Raw genomic sequence first — 17766 nt, forward strand, 5'->3', positions numbered from 1 at the left:
GGACATTAGTTGATAAACCCCTAGTCTAAGATGTCACATTATAATCCATTGGCTGAGCTGAAACTGGTATTAGGTCAAGGGGGAAAGCTGAGTGACTAGGCTGGACTAAGGGATAATATTGCACAGTGCCCATTGAGGGAAAAATTTGTGTAGTGCCCACTGACGGATAGAATTGCATAGTTCAAGTAGGCAGTGGATACTACGAGATGGGCCCTAGGAGGAAAAACTGTGTATTTTCAGGAGGCAAAGGGGACTGGGAAACTAATAGGATTGAGAGATATAACTGCGCAAATTCTGGAGGCAATGAGCTATGGCTTAGGGAAGGATATTGGAGGAAGCATCTACACATTTTGGAGGCTAAGGGAGGCTAGGCTTTCTGCACATTGCACAGTTCCAACAAGCAAGGAAAAATCTTTAGGGTTGCAAATGTGAAGTGCACAGTTTAGGAAGGCTAGACGAGGCTAGGTTGCTAGGAATCCTTTGGAATTTAGACACGTATGGGATCAGTGGAAGTGATGTGAACAATGATAGAACTTGATTATGACCACACACTTGGACACTTACTGATACAACATAGATCATCTAGAACATATGAAACATACTTCGCTTAATGTAACAATCTTTGTGGAAACTTACAACAAGTGTGGCCTCGTTAATAAACTTTGAAAGGATAATGACGACATTTCTGTAATGGTGCATGAAACTTTGTAAATGAGTGCAAAACATGTCTATTTTATGAGAACAACCCACCTTCACATACATTTCCCCTTGAAGCAAACCAAAACTCCCCTTTTCATGACAAGCGATAATTCCCATGCCTGAAGACGACACTTGCTATATAAAGATAAAAGCATGAATGGCACTTGATATCTGAGAAGGGGGCTTGAAATCATCAACTAACCAATAAATGACTAAAGAATGATCGATCACAAGATCCACAGTAGGCTCCAAAATTTGAGTGTAGGCCAAATTTTTTGAGGATGTTGTAGCCGCTACAACATGTCCCTTTTCTTTGTGAAGGTTCCCAAGTGCATGGAATTGTGTACCTTCCTTGTAGTTCATTCAATTTTCAGAACCAGTTCAATAATTCAACACCATCCAAATTTTAGTGATTGTCCCAAACATTTTAGATTTTATCCACAAGAAAACCTCAACCTACTAAGCAAGCAATCCTCCTCCCCATCTCAGGAATTTGTGTTGCTTTTACTCAGTTTCTTTTTCTTAATTTCACATATTTGTAAGAAATATTTACAATGCATTTTATGATAGAACCATGGGTGGGACTATCACAGGATGTTGTAATAGTAGATGCTATAACAAAAAATGCCATAACAACTATCAATGTTAAATCTAATGAAAATGATATAACACCCATTACTGTTAAAAATGTTGAAACAACTGTAAAAGATGATGCTATAACAACAACTACTATTGAAACTATTGAAACAATGACCATTACAATAGATGTTGTAACAATAGATGTCATAATAACTGTCAATGTCAAATCTGCTGAAAATGTTGTAACAAGTGATACTGTAACACCCATTCAGATCCCTTCAACCTGGTAGTATCACCACTTCTTAGAAAGTTGAAGAAGTCTTTCTTAAAATATGGTGTTGTATATATATATATATCTATATATCTATATATATATATATATATATATATATATATATATATATATATATATATATATATATATATATACGCAAAAAGAAAAGGGAGATGTAGGAACTCTTTGAGCCAATATTTTGTAAAATTTTGTGCTATATATATGTTACATTTCCAAACTCAAGTGACAGGATGGTCAATATTTCCTTTTGATGTTGAGTAGCTAGATGTACTAAAGGTGTTGAAGATGAAATCGTTATGGGGAATGAGACTAGAGTCAACTCTAGGTGGAGCAGAAGGATCAACAAAAATGGCACAAGTGCAATTACAACTGGTAGCGTTGAATCTCTAGTTTCAAGAAGTGGTGAAAGGGAGCTTCCCTTTATCTATGTCACTTCCTGGAGAAATGGTTGTGCTTGAAGCTCACATGTAGAATGAATAGGATATAGAGGGATCGTTCCAACCTAGGTTGAGGCTTAGAGGTCAAGACAACTCAACGACTTGTGAGATGACGAAAGAACTTGAGTTTAGTCTAAGAATGAAGGAAAATAAGGTGAGTTAGAGATGACCTAGGCATGTCCTAAAGGGATGCTACAAGTCTGCACTAAAACTATAAACTGATTGTTCATTGCAACGTCTACAGGGTAAACACTCTCCATATATATGATTGTTGCAAATAATTTATGCTTGCCTAATAGTTTGAGAACATATTCAAGGCAGAGTTTGCTAGGGCTAGTAATTAGGGGTCAAAGTCAAAATCAAGATAATCCATGGGATCTATGAATTAACATGAATCACTTCACAAATTGGGTATGATGAACCTCTATTCACTTGTGAACCTATGGGTTTTAGATGTTACAACAATTTTGAACTAAATAAATCGAACTTCCTTATGAAATAACCTCTTATTGATGAATTATAATGTTGGAATCCATTTGGAATTAGGCTTGAAACCTAATGCAAACATAGTCGATTATGCCCTTTTTTAATCAAAGGCATTGATCCCAACAAATGTTTCTTTTTGTCAATTGTATACCAGTATAGATCCATCTTAACCACATATCTAGCAAGAGCCGAGAGGGATCAAATCTCTTGAGGTGAAAACTTCTTTTAGAGTGCGAAATTTGAATAAAATATTTGCACGTAGACAAATTTGATCCTCAGAGAGAGAGAGAGAGAGACCACTTGTAATTTTTCATTGTTTATGTGTCATTTTGAATGTATATAATGTATCAAATTTACTTGGGCATAAAATAGTGAGTTTGCTTAAAATGATTTAACTATTAAGTTTTTTTCAATTGCTTTATATAATGTATATATAGTTCCTTTTTAACTACTTTATTTCTCTATAAAGTTGATATAAGATTATTGTTTCATATGGACATTGAAATATTTTATTTATGGTTAAGAGTGAGAGTGAAATATTTTTATCACTTCTTCTTAGTATGGACATTGAGAGTGAGATTATTGATGTTTTATGATACTTTTAATTAAACAACCAAACATGTATATTAATTTTTATTTTTTTATTATATAGTTTATTTATGGTTGAGAGTGAGTGAAATATTTTTACCATTTCGCCTTAGTATGGCCACTGAGAGTAAGAATATTGGAATTGGGTTTGAGGAATTTCCAAATTTTAAATTATGAATGGCCAATATTTGATAATCTCGAAATATTCTTCATCTAATACATGATCCAATGGATAGTATAGAAAGTATGTGAATCACTTTTCAATTTATTTGGTCTCCTCCTATGTTTAATTTATTAAAAAATAATTCATGAAACACTCGTGTTTTAATTTATTAAAAAAATATTTATCAAACATTGCTTTCACACTTCAACATATTTATAAAACATTTTATTTTAGGTTTTATGTTTTATATTACTTTAATATTAACAATATTTAATGAAGAATATTAATATTATTCATGACATCAATGTTTTTAATAATAATAATAATAAAATTACGCTGATTGGCCTCATTTACAAAAGTTGATCGACTTCATTTACAAATGATGCAAAATGATGTCTTCAACTTATATAAACCACATTTACTAATAATTTAATTAACATATATTTATTTTTGTTTTTTATTATATCGAACATTTTTTTATTGAAATAATCTTGTTTTAATTTTAAAAAGAGGATGTGTCAACTCCAAGTTGAACACAGACATACTTACACATCTCTCTTATAATGGGCTGTAGAATGAGCCTCTCGGCTCAAAACGTCGAAGGTTGAGCGTTGGCTACATGAATTACAACAATTCATCATGGGTAGGATCCTTTAACTCGCTTGGCCTAACAAAGGATCCTTGAACTCGACTTGACAAAGTTTTGGTTTTGTAAATGAATTGAATTGGAAACACTCATTGAGTTTTAGAGACATCATTGTTTTCTTTTATATTTGTTTTCACAATGATCCATGTTGATGAGACAAACATTCCATAGGCCTATTGTTTATGGATCATATGTTATCAAAGTGGCTGAATTTGTAGCCTTGAAGGAGATGTATCACCGTGAGGAGAAAATTGAGGGGGTAGAAATCCATTTTAACTTAAATGTCAAAGCTTGAAAGTGGGCAGCCAAAGAGGTGTTTCTGCCACCCAACACTACGCCAACACTTGGGGGAGCAAGAAAAAAAATTGAGAAGCACAAAGATAGGTAATAATGGATTGAGAAGCAAATGCTATGACAATGGATGTTGTAACAACAAGTAATTTCATATTGCTTTTCAGAACTTGAAAGTGGGCAGCCAAAGAGGTGTTTTTAGCACCAAACAATATAGAAACACTTAGGGGATCAAGAAAACAATTTGAGAAGCACAAACATATTTATCAACGGATTGAAAAATAGATGTTGTAACAATAGATGTTGTAACAACAAATGTTGTAAAAACAAATGTTGTAACAACGGAAGTTGTAACAACAAACATTGTAAAAACGGATGTTGTAACAACAAATGTTGTAAAAACAGATGATGTAACAACAGATGTTGTAAAAGAAAATGTTGTAACATCATATGCCATAACAACATGTCAATGTTAAATATGTTGAAAATGTTGTAGCAGCTGATGTTGTAACACCCATTACTGTTGAAAATGTTGAAACTGTTGTAAAAGTTGATGTTATAACAACTGCTACTATTGAAACTACTGAAACAATAACCATTATAGCGAATGTTGTAATAATGGATGTTGTAACAACATATGTTGTAACAATTGAGGGGGTAGAAAGCCATTTCATCTTGCTTGTCAAAGATTGAAAGTGGGCAGCCAAAGAGGTGTTTCTGCCACCCAACACTACACCAACACTTGGGGTGTTGTAAAATTTTCTTGTTACATTGAAAATTTCAAAATTTTGATTAAAATTTCATTTTTTTTTTTTTTTTTGTTTTAATTGCACTTTGTAATAGTTTGCATGCAAATATATAAAGCTAAAATATATTATTTTATTTTATTTTATTTTAATAAATAAAATGTCAAATCAACACACACTAACTATTGTGCATTTTCTGTTGGCGGTGATTAATGCTTTGGTGTTCGAAGACTCTTGTTCTATTGTGCGACGCCCCCACTTGCTCAACATTTAACGAAGGGGAGGGGGCATGCAAAAAGTTATTTTTCTGAAACAAATTTTCCAATGTGGCAATGACATATGAATTTCACACCCCCCTCACTCATTACCACTTACCACCTACCCCCTGCAAAAAAAACCATTCTCGATTTTCGGTAATAAATATCTCCTACCACCATTTTATTAACCATTTTCCATTTAATTATAAATATGCCCCTTATCCAAACATTCATTCCACTACGTTCTCACTCCCGTTCATAATTGAATCACTCCCACCTTTGTTTGTCCCTTCTCACCATTCCTTCAGTCGCTAGAAAGAGAATCAAATTATCGAATTACAAAAATCCCTTAACGACAACTCAGGAATACATCACACGATACATTTTACAAGTATTTTTTCTCCTTGCTGCAAGTTTATAGCTCAAAATGAGTTTAACTAAAGGAAAAGAGTCCTAGGTTAGTATGAAACCCTCCCAAAAATCGATGAATTTCCCTTAGTTGATAGGGAAAGCATAATAGAAAATACAAACTCAGAGTTTGAACTATATGAATCGCAGAATTAGGTTTCCAAAAGGTTTTAAGATAATAGGGATGGGTTTTTTTGTGGGAGTCCTTTTTACCCTAGTTTAAATTTCCTCAAACTTATCCTTTTTTTGGAATTTGTAGTACGGTGTTGAGACAGGTACTTACCCAGTGAGAAAACCATAATTTTTGAAAATGGTGAAACCCTATTTTCCGTAACTTATGAGTCCATTTTAAAAGTCCCGTGGATATCTTTTCCCAACTCTTTGCACCCATTCTCTAGTGAAATTCTCTTGGAAATATATCATAAGTTAACTTTTGAAAAAAGAACGACTATTTTTGAATTATTCATTCCTGAAGGGACTGGTATTCCCACTCACAGTTTGCCTTACCCTTCATCAATGTTTCCAGAATTTTCAAGACAAATAATATCCATTTTATGTTGTATTTTAGGGTATCATAGTGATGAAAAATTGGATGAAGTAGTTCTAGCTTTTATATCAACTTTTTGTCTAGATAAGAAACCAAAAATCTTCTTCAATTTCAACGAGAAGTTTATCTGAGGCCATTCATGACTAATTTCTTAAATTTGGAGTTGAAAAATCTTTAAAATATCAATCAGTCCTAGTGTATTTATTTTTGTATTTTCAGTCAGATAGATTCCCAATACAATTGCAAAAGCCATATCTTCAAGGGAATCAATGGTCTGTGATTCATTTGACGTCCTTGGTCAGAAGGAAATTTCCTTCACTGATTTTGTGAACAAATTTCTTCACATATGCTATAATTTATTGATTATTGATAGTCCTCCCAGATTTTCACCTGAACTCAAAAGGATTATGTAGCTTAGTGAAAAAACAAGGCTTGGCAATTGGCATTTGTACCAACATTTTACAGAAATTAGATTTTATGGGTGTGAAATGCCACCTTAACAGTTGCCAATTTTTTTGCCTATGCGTATTTTTTTGCTTGAATTCATTAGAAAAAGCCTCATCGTAGACCAAGTGCATTTTTAATCTAGAAGGAGACAAAGAGGTGGGACAATTATTGACACAAATGAAGTTTAAATTGGAGGTTACTTGGACATATGAACCCATTGAGAGAATTTCAGCCATTAGAGTTCAACAAAAACCCCACCTTATTTTCATGTGTCCAAGCCTAAGATAGAGAAGTATTCTAATAAGGACACATGGGAGGAAAACACTTTGTAGGAAGTGACAGAGGAAAAAACTGTGGAGCAGTCAGTGGGACATAAAATTTTGGTTACACCTCCAATGAAAGAATAAGAACTTAAGAGGACATATTAAATATTATCAAAGTCAGAAATGGAACAATTTAGAGTACACAAGAGAAATCAGATAAACTAGATCGGAAAAACGATATTAGAAACTGTCTCATCCGACATTTCTTCACCAACTACAATTGTTGTTTCAGGTGAGCCTATTTTTAGAATGCAAGAATTGGATCCAGGGATAGAACAATCTTCTCCTTCTTCTTCTTCTAACCAAAAAATCTTTTCTGAGTTTTTGGAAATGAAGAAAAAGAATGAGGCTTTGAAGGCAGTAAGTTATACCGAGTTCTGGAAGAAAACTTCTTCCACTAAAAACAAGTTTCTTTTAGCTCTTGATACTGAAAAAGGTGAATTTAAGTTAGCATTTCTTGAACCTAAAGTTTCTGCTCCTAGAGCTGCTGGAGATTATAAGACTTTTGTTTTATCTTTCAATACTAAACAGATCCATCCTATAGACTAGATTGATCTGCATAGACAAAATGGTGAGATGATCGATTTCTCTCTCACTAGTTATGCTTCAAATGTATCAAACTGTAAAATTATTTGAATAATACTATTGCAGGACTTAAAATGGAGAATACTTCTTCTTTGTTGAATGATGTTAGGATAAAATCACTAGAATACCTTGTAATTAAATTAGGTTTGGATCCCAAAAATGTGGATGCAACTCAAGAGATTGTTAAGAAGAAAAATGAAGATATTCAAGCACTTAGAAGACAATTGAAGTTGCCCACAACAGAGCATCCACAAACACAAGAAATTGGGGAATTAGAAAAGGAGAAAGAAACTCTATTATCCTATATAATTGAATAGAACCTGCACATTTGGAAAATGAAAGAAAGGTTGGAAGAGTTGTTAAAAGAGAAGGCCCAAACTGACAGTGTAGTAATTCCAACAACAGAAATAGGTTCCACAGAAGATATTACTATAGAAAGTTTATCACAAGCATTATATTCTCTTAAACTAAAGGACATTGACATTGACAGATTGGAAGAAAAATTGGACAGAGCTGAGATCAACAAAAATGAGTTACACAATGCCTTAGTTGAGGAAATAAAGGAAAATGCAATTTTATAAAAGAAATTAGAACAATATTTGAGCAGTTATAAAATTATTCAATTTTTATCACAAGCCAAAGAAAAAATTTGGATAGAAATTATGTTATTCGTGTTTGAAATTTTGCAATCTATAGAGATTATTTTCGAACAAGAGGAGTTGATTGAAAGAGACAAATAAGTTATTAATGCCATCAAAATACAATTGGGAAATAAACCTGGACAAGTAAGTCACATAATAAAAGCTTTAAATACAAGGTCCAAAGAAGAACTTGAAGAACTAGGAACCGTAGACATAACATAATCGATTATTCAGGCTAGAAAAATTCTCATGAAGAAAAATATGATGTTGAAGAACAATGAAAAGTGTGAAAATCTTCAAGTGCAAATCAATAAATTGTACAAAATTTTTTCTATTCAGAAAGAGAGATATCTTCCATTTTTAAGAATTCATATGGCTAGATGGTAACAAAAGACCAATATGAAAGAGCGTTGAACAGTGTTGGACACCTAATCCTCTAAGGGTTGGTGTGGAAGCTTAACAATCAAAGGGAGTCCAAGAGACCAATTGGAATATGAAACCAAGGGTCACTCCAATGTATTATAAATATGTATCATTGTGAATAATAATGCATTCAAGGCTTATCCTTCACACTCTTGTCTTCGCCATGGTTATGTTTAACATGGTATCAGAATGGCTATCTTCCTAACCTGTTTAATCTTGTGTGAGCCACTAGTTTTGTTTCATTTCTGTGTATTTCAGCTCTGCCACCTATTATTTTTCTACCATTCTCAGCCTGGCATGAAAAACACTCCCCCTCATTGTGCACCTACTCTAACCCTCTAAAATCTGCCTGAAAACCTTGGCACCCCTTAGAACTGTATTTTTTAGTATGTTATTCCTTTGCTTGCACTTGTACATCATGTTAGATAACAATTACTATTGAACATAAAACCAAAGTGGATGGCTGAAATGAAATGCGTAGAGAGGCTACATTTAATAAATCCTACATTTTTTTCTTGTCAACCCTGGCGCTCATGAAAGTTGGTTGGTATTGGGTGTGGGGTGCAGTTACTATAATAAGAGAGATTGGTCCTTGTGTGTGTCGTTTCAATTTCCTCAGCCAGTGGTAATGCATTGGCAGACTAACATTTCCGCTCAGCTCTTTACGATGTGTTTGAGTCGCATGTGAGCTGTTTAGGCATAGTGTGTGAGTGGAATGCGAATGAGCTCCTTTTTGAAGACCATGATTTTTATTACAAATCATCCTATTGATTATCTGTGCGTTGAAAATTGTGATTGGATCATGGGAATTATGTGTTGAATGTGAGGTCAAACCCCTAATATGCTCAGACATAGTGAATGACTTTTCTATCTATGTATTAGTGTTGTAACACACTATCCATTACCACAAGCGTAGAAATCAAATGTAACTGCTATCAAGAAGGGAAGTTTTGAGGTCAGCCATTTAAAACATTCTGGGACACGCCTTGAAGATCTGTAATGTTACTTTTTTCACTTGTATATCTTCCCTAGGAAAGACTTCAACACAAACTACAAAGGTTCATTCTCCTGAGCCTCAATGGAACAAATGAGCTCCTTAACTAGTATGCTCATATTCCAGAAAAACATCCTAAATTCCAAGATCCCTATATACAACCTTAACTTCTACAACACAAGAAGGATCTGTCTTCCCATAATTGGAATATAATCATTGAAGTTGGCTCTCATTGGCTCGTTCAAGGGCTTGTACCACCAATGCCCATGGATTCTGGACCCAATACTGAGAAACTTGTTTCAGACTCATGATTTGAATGAAGCCTTTTGGTAGCTAACCATGATTCGAACTATCTCTCCTGGTTATCTTCTTATATGGACTCACTAGAACAGTATGGATATAACCATGACTCTGAATGTATGTTTGGGAGTTGGAAGACTAGCATAATGCGATGTCAATTTTCTGCATTGTGATGGTTCATTGGAACAGTTTGAATCTAGGTTGGTTGTCTGAGGCCAGGAAATACAATATGTATATTATTGTTTCATTTTTTCATGAATAGACCACTCTGTAGTGAGCCCCATCTTCTTAGACAGGGTCTCGGTGGTTCATTATATAGTATTGAAGTTGGAAGTTTATTACAAAATTCTCGCTGGGATTTGATTTAGGGCATTCAAGCATTGTTTCCCTCATCATAATAGCTTGATTGTGGACCATACATCTGTACTACTTAGAGACTTTCTGCAAGGACTTCTCAAGTTTGAGCCTTCGGGATGTTTGAAATATTTAGAAGATTTGAGTCATCCATTCTTCTTAGAGGGCACCAAATTTCATAAATATCGTGCAAACAAATAATGAGATTTCTAATTCGTTGCTTAGGTTAATGTTGGATTGTTATCAACTTCGTTGGTATTACAATGACTATTGAAGAGAATTGACCGCATTAGGGGATCTTGGTGTTATCTGCAAGATGGAATCCAATGGAACTGAGTGTTTAGCTCTATTTCATTGAGTGTCTTTGTTTGATCCAGGTGGCTCCAGAGACACACATAGGACAAAGAGGGCTTATGGAAGCTCTAAAATCAAAATGATCAAAATGTTTTCAAACCAAGACCAGAGAGTAGATCTTGTCGTCATGATCGCAGTGGTGTGAACGGTTCATTAATCCGAGCTCGTATGAGGGAGAATGAGCCAGTCAAAGTTTTGGTTGACTTTTGCTCACTCGGCAGGCTTAAGGAGGCAGCGTTTTGGACAAAATCCGGCAATCGGATTCTAGCCAACCTGGGCCAGATTCTAGGTGAATTTGTGGTCTGTTTAATTTGACTCCTTCGGTGGGTCACCACCCCCACCACCCCACGCCTATCCATATAAAACAGAATACGTGAATCACATTTTTATGTGGAGGCCGGCGGGGATTGAACCCGCCTGGCCCATGTGGGCCGGCCCCCACTGGGCAGCCCCATGTACTATCCATGTCATTTAATATATAACCAACCATTACACCATATAACAATCACGTGAACCTTAATGCAAATAGCACCACACGCCAAGGGGTTATGGAGGGTATGGGGCAAGCCGCCCAATGTGGACCCGACCCCCAAAACAGGTTTTGATTTAGTTTTTAAATAAATAAAAAAACCGTTTTAAAACGGAGGACGTGGGGTTTGACCACTCGACCTCCTCCACCAAATTTGGAGATCTTAACCAATGTGCCAAACAACCTTATTGATTAATCTACCCGAAAAATTATATATACCTTCATTTCACCAATGCGCCCAAGAAGATGGAGGAGCAGGATCGGGCATGGAAAATGAGACGATATTTTTTTTAATTAATTTATTGCAGGTGGAACCATGACTGAGCAAAATTTTCAGGAGGGTGAAATTTTTGCAGTGTCCAAATTGGACAAATTTTATGTCGATCTTACACCTCTCAGCGACACAAACCTGATGGTGCAGTTAGTTTCCTGATCTGAGCAGCCAATTTGTAGAGTACCTGGAGGAGGGAATCTTTCAAGAATCTAGGGGGAATCAAAAAGATTCCTTGAGCCGCAGATTCTCACTTTCTCAGAATTCAGAAATTTGACAGTCAATTTTGCACTATTCGAGGCCACAAATATGATATGCATTCAAATTTTTCATTTGCTCATTTCATTTTCTGGCCACTTTTCTAAGTGAATTGTAAGTGTCAGCATTCATGTGTGAGCAACCATTTCCATGAGATTCGACATCGCGAGATTCGACGTGCGACCAGCTTCAGCAGCTTGACATTTTTCTTTAGATGGCCCCAGGATATGAGGTATATGTAGTGTGTTCATGTACTTCTTTTGCTATGCATTATGATGCACAGATCCCTATTTGATGTTTGATGATGGATCTTGTTTCTTGCTTTTTTTCATGATTCCCGCTTGATGTGATGCGGAATCATTTGTGGATGTACTTCTTGTCATGATTCATCATGTTTTGTTTGAGATCCCTTTGTCGTTATGTTGATGGGATACTCATGTTGTCAGCATGTATGTTTGCATTGAGATCCCTTTTATGCCGTGTGTTGGTCACTTTAATTGCTTATTAATTCAAACAACTAAGTGCTACATGAATTGTCAACCCAGGGAAGTCTGTTTATTTCAAAGGCAACCACACACTGTATATGCTCAATCTCAAAAGCAATGAAAAGTTGTAGTAATAATTATACTAATCACACCTTGCTTTCAACAAACTGAAGCTCTACTCTGAGTTACAGCAGGAACAATCTATCTATTGCAGACAATTATCAAAGAATCCTTGATTACATTAAAAAGAACAATCTAGGAAAAGAATTCAATCTACAAAGGAAAATACCAGTTATTCTATAACAGAGAACAAGACCCTATTCCCCAAGCAGGAATCTTCAGCACCTGTTTCTGATTACTATGCTTCACAAACTCACTCTGTAAACCCGATTACCAATTAAAATACTCATTGATTAGCTATGAATGAATTTATGAAAACAATGCAATAATCAATTGGAAAACAGAGTTTCAGCAATAAGTACAGAGTTCCAATAACACATAAGCAAATTCAGTAAACAGAATTTAACAAGGTATGAATGGAAAATAACACTTAACACACTACAGGAATTAATGGGTGAATCTTGTGATGAAGGTGGGCCCTTTCCTTCTCACAAGATTCCCCAGAAAAAGGAACTAAAAAGGAATGCTCAGAACAATATTTTATTCATCTGTCAATGTATCATATTACAAAAGATTCAAGTCCCTTTACTTTCAGCTAGACCTTCCCGCAGTCTGTCCGTAGTCCCTCTAATGTTGATGTCTCCTCTTTTTAAAGAGGAGACATCTATTACAATTGATTACATTATAAATCCTATCTTTAACTCGATATGCTAAAATAGGATAATTGGTTCTTCCATTAACAAAATGTTGTTACAATGGTTGTGACAATGTCGACTTTGGAATGTAGTTGTTACAGGCAGTGTAACAGCTCCTTCGATGATCTCCTCTTGTTGCTGCCAAATCCAAAATGCAAATCACGAGCTGTTCAGCAATGGGATTTGCGCATTGTTCTAACTGTTTAAGCAACATAAACTGTAATGATAAATCTGCAGTCTTTAAATTGTTTCAGCAACGTAGACCGCAATGATAAAACTGTTTCAGCAACTATCCAATCAACGATTAACTATGAAGGTAATGTAAAATTATATGTAAAATAAATTAAACATATAGTAATGAGAAGAAATATTGTATACCTTCGGAAAAATGGATTAAAGTAATAACATGGACTTTAAATATGGATTGAAAAAGGGTGAAATGATAGCAAAATATGTGATAAAAAAGGTACAATGTAGGGTCCTAACATCCCCCCCAACTGAAAGGGTTGCATGTCCTCATGCAACTTCACTCTGAATCTGAGTCTGGGTACTGGGCCTTGGAGTGCAAATTACTTAGGCAGTAACTATAGAAGGTATTGTCAGTTAGATCTCTGAACCCGTGCACATTTTGTAGCTTCTGCCATGCTGCTGCTTCTTCCTTTTCGGTCAACCTGTAATGAGCCTTGTACTCTTGTGATGGCATCGATAGAAGAGGAAAACAAAAATGATATCCTATCCATTTTTCAGCACATTGTTGAACACATCTGATATAGTCGTGTACCCTTGAAATTGTTGCTTCAACATTAAGAGGATTGAAGGGGTGATACTACTGCCTTTCTTTAGAGGACTGTTGCCAGAATAAGTTATTTGCTTTTAAGGAAAGAGCTCCCTTAGTTTCAACAAAATGTTGGCAGTCTTGTAACATTGCTGCTTGTAGTTGCCTGATGTGTTCACCCATTCTTGGTTCTTTCAAAAATTGACGATATTCAGCAACAAAAATGGCAGGATTTTGTGGCTTGGATCGAATCCATAAGAGACAGTTGTCTTCATTATGCCTTGCTGAAAGAAAGGCAGTCTGCCATGTGATCTGATTAGCAAGGAAGGAGACAAACACCCTGATTTGAACATCACCAACCAAAGGGTTTAGATTGAACTTCCTATTCTTAGGGATAGCTTCATTGTGAAGATACAACTCATAGAGTAAATGTTGATCACTGGTAGATGCTTCTGTGAAAGTTTTCACAAACTGTTCAAGTCTAGATACTTCATGAGGTCTCCCATCTTTAATTGCCTTTATTTGAAAGAACGCTAAGCGTTCTACAAGAAAAAGAGAGTAGTTGGAAGATGGTTTCCTGGTAGCTAATAATCTCTGAACCAAATCAAACATAAGGAGCAGTCTAGTTTTTAGCTGTTTATTCTCTTTCTTCTGGGCATGAGAATGTTGGAGTACCTGCTCCAAAGCTTCCTAGTTTGAATATATATGATTTTGCCAGAGTGATTTATGCTCCTGCAAGATCCTACCTTGCGACATAACATATTCTTTCTTCCATCTATCAGTTTGTTCTTCAAAACTGCTAGTCTGAGTAAAAACAGTTTTTGTAGGTCGAGGTTCAGTCTGGGTAAAAACCGTTTTTGTAGGCCGAGGTACAGGATTTTCAGTTTTAACAGTCACAATAGGCCAAGGTATTTGTGGTTTAGCCTCTTTTTCAAAAAATTTTGAAGGCCCTACTAGTTCTTGTGTGACAGTAGGGCATTCCTCTTTAATTGCAGAAGAAGTGGATATAGGGGAGGCTACAGGCAGTGGGATTTCAACTATTTTATAACCGGCTTGATGATAAATGTTACCGCACTGGCTGCACATATATTCATTATAACGGTATTTCTCTATACTTTTCTCGGCCGTGGATGCTGCATGGGATAAAGTGTACAAATTAAGCTCTCTATCGTAGGTTTCCCTTACCGTTACTAATTCCTACTTATAAGCTTCGAGTTCTGATTTTAGAAACTCGTTTTCCTGTAGAAGGGAAGCTAGGGTGACTGGGCTTTGTGTAGCAGTCACAGTCTCAGTAGTTGGTTCTTGTGTGGCAGCTACTGAATGAGTAGCTGGTTGTTTTGTAGCAGATACATGGTGTGCAACATCCTGAGCATCCAGATTTTGTATATCAGTAGGTGGTTCTTGTGTGGCAGCTGCTAAATGAGTAGCTGGTTCTTGTGTAACAGCTACGTGTTGTGCAACATCCTGGTCGTCTGTGTTCTGTATATCAGCAGGTGGTTCTTGTGTGGCAGCTGCTGAATGAGTAGCTGGTTCTTGTGTGACAGCTACTTGATGTGCAACATCCTAGTCATCTGTGTTCTATATATCAGCAGGTGGTTCTTGTGTGGCAACTGTTGAATGAGTAGCTAGTTCTTGTGTGACAGCTACTTGATGTGCAACATCCTGGTCATCTGTGTTATGTATATCAGCAGCTGGTTCTTGTGTGGCAGCTACTGAATGAGTAGTTGGTTCTTGTGTGACAACTACTTGATGTGCAACATCATGGGCATCTGGATTTTGTGGATCATCAATTGGTTCTTGTGTAGCAGCTGTTGAATGAGTAACTGGTTCTTGTGTAGCAGCTGCTGAATGAGTAGCTGGTTCTTGTGTGACAGCTACTTGTTCTGAAAGAAATGTTGTCATAAAATCCTGGGCATTTGTTTCTTGTGTTTCACTGCCCAAGGGTGAGACAGGTAAATATTCGGGGACTTGGGACTGTGGTGGGGTATGGGGTTTTAGACCAATAGGTGAGGAATTTAGGATGGTAGCAATAGTTGCCGCTTCAATTGACGCCCTCATTCGTCTTCGGGGTAAAAAGGCAGGGAGAGCAGTAATTTTCCTTTTATGAGTGGGTTTTTTCTGAGGGGGAGGGCTATCAGAGATGGTGGCTTCTTTGGTTGAGGCCCTCGTTCATCTTTTTGGTAGGAAAACAGTCTTAATTTGCCTTTTTCTCTTTAGCATAGCGATGGGAAGGTTATCTTCAGAATCATCACTAGGAATATGAACAGTAGGATTAGATGATTCTGCTGAATTATGGGATGGAGTTGATGTGGTGGGAGGGTCAATTGGATTGACTGATTCTGCTGGTGGGATTTTTGGGGGATCAGGAATGCTCCCTGGTTACTGCTCGGAGGGATTTTCAAGGATTTCTTGAGGATTTTCAGCAGCTTGCTGAGGGATTTCAGCAGCTTCTTGAGGAATTTCAGCTGCTTGCTCAGGGTCTAGGGGTGGATTATTGAGAGGGGGTTTTGTCAAGCAAAACCCCTCTGAATTAGTAGCTGGACAAGACGGTGATGGGTGAGGGAAACCCAAGTAAATAATTCAGAATATTTAACAGTCGACCATGTCTCAAATGATTTAACAAGACAAAATCATGCTGATAGACTACCTGGAAGCGACCTTCACAAGTGAGATAATGTTTGATGAATTCAACAACCGTCGGCCATGGAGGCGGTAATGAGTGAAGTTGGACACCCCGGCCTTTGGGCTCGACCTACTCTCTTGGCAGGAGAAAGTCTTGTTGTGCATTCAGAATGATATGTTTGCGACTAAACCATCGAGTGCCAGTGACCGATAGACCTGAAACCTGTGCTATGTCATGCTCTGAGACTGGAATTCGAACTCCCTGGACAGTAGAATAGCCTTCTCGAAGATTACGTGCAAATTCAAGGACTTGTTGTGGATTGAATCCTTGAAGCCTTTGAAAATATTCTACCTAGCCTACCTGCTGAAAAATCTAATATACCTCTAGATGTAACTCAAGTAGAGCTATCGAGCCGAGCTCATGTCGAATAGTAGGTCCTCCCGTAGTTAACTAGCTTTGGTAAAATGCACAGTCAAAAACCGAGTTACTTCACTTCGGACAGGGTAAATTTTGTGAATGAGAACATGGAGTAACAGCACAGAGGTGGGGTGATAAGACGTGATAGTGGGTAAAAAAATGACGGTAATTGGCTTGCTGTGAAATGATGGCATATAATCTTGGTATTCCCCCCAACTACAGCTGAAATAATGACTTTAAATGTATGGGGATCGTGGTAATAATGACATAGTATTCTCATTTATCCATAGTTTAATAGTATTTACACATAATGTTTACATACCTCATGTTTACCTTTGATCCATATTTCGAAAAATATAGTGCTCGTTGATAATAGATCATCAATAGTCATGGAAGAAGCTTTTGAAACATAAGAGTGATTATATTAAAGGTCTGTATAGTCATAGGAGAAGGTAGTGAAAGGACAAAATTAGCATAAAAATAATGGAAGAAGTGATTTTCACGGTGGAAAGTACTGTGTGGTAATGTCTTTTGAAAAGAAATGGTGTTTCAACAACGGGGAAAATGGGTAAAGGGTAGTGTTTCAGCAACAGGAAAATGGCTGAAGGATGGTGTTTCAGCAACAAGAAAATGGGTGAAGGGTGGTGTTTCAGCAACGGGAAAGATAAGGAAAAATGTTGCTGACGAGTATTGTTAATGGGAAAAATAGAGAAAATGTTGTTGAAGAGTACTATTTCATTGATGAGAAAAATAAGAAAAATGTTGCTGAAAAATGATGGGAAACATGGGGAAGAGAAAAGAGGGGAAATGATGGAAATGTTACTGGAAGATGGGGAAATGAACTATGGATGGATTAAAATGAGATGACAGTGCTTCACAAGATGAAGCTTGGATCTGCTTGTAGTAGGATTGTCCTTTTCAATTAGCCTTTTCCTAAATCTGGAATCTGCAAAATAATCAATTGCAACATGCCAACCCTTGACAAGGATTATTAGTTAAGAAATCTAATCTAATGCTAAAAATACAATGC

Source organism: Pinus tabuliformis, chromosome 5_1, assembly GCF_031772625.1.
Source record: "Pinus tabuliformis cultivar Carrire ecotype Pingquan chromosome 5_1, CPIR1, whole genome shotgun sequence".
Classification (NCBI taxonomy): domain Eukaryota; kingdom Viridiplantae; phylum Streptophyta; class Pinopsida; order Pinales; family Pinaceae; genus Pinus; species Pinus tabuliformis.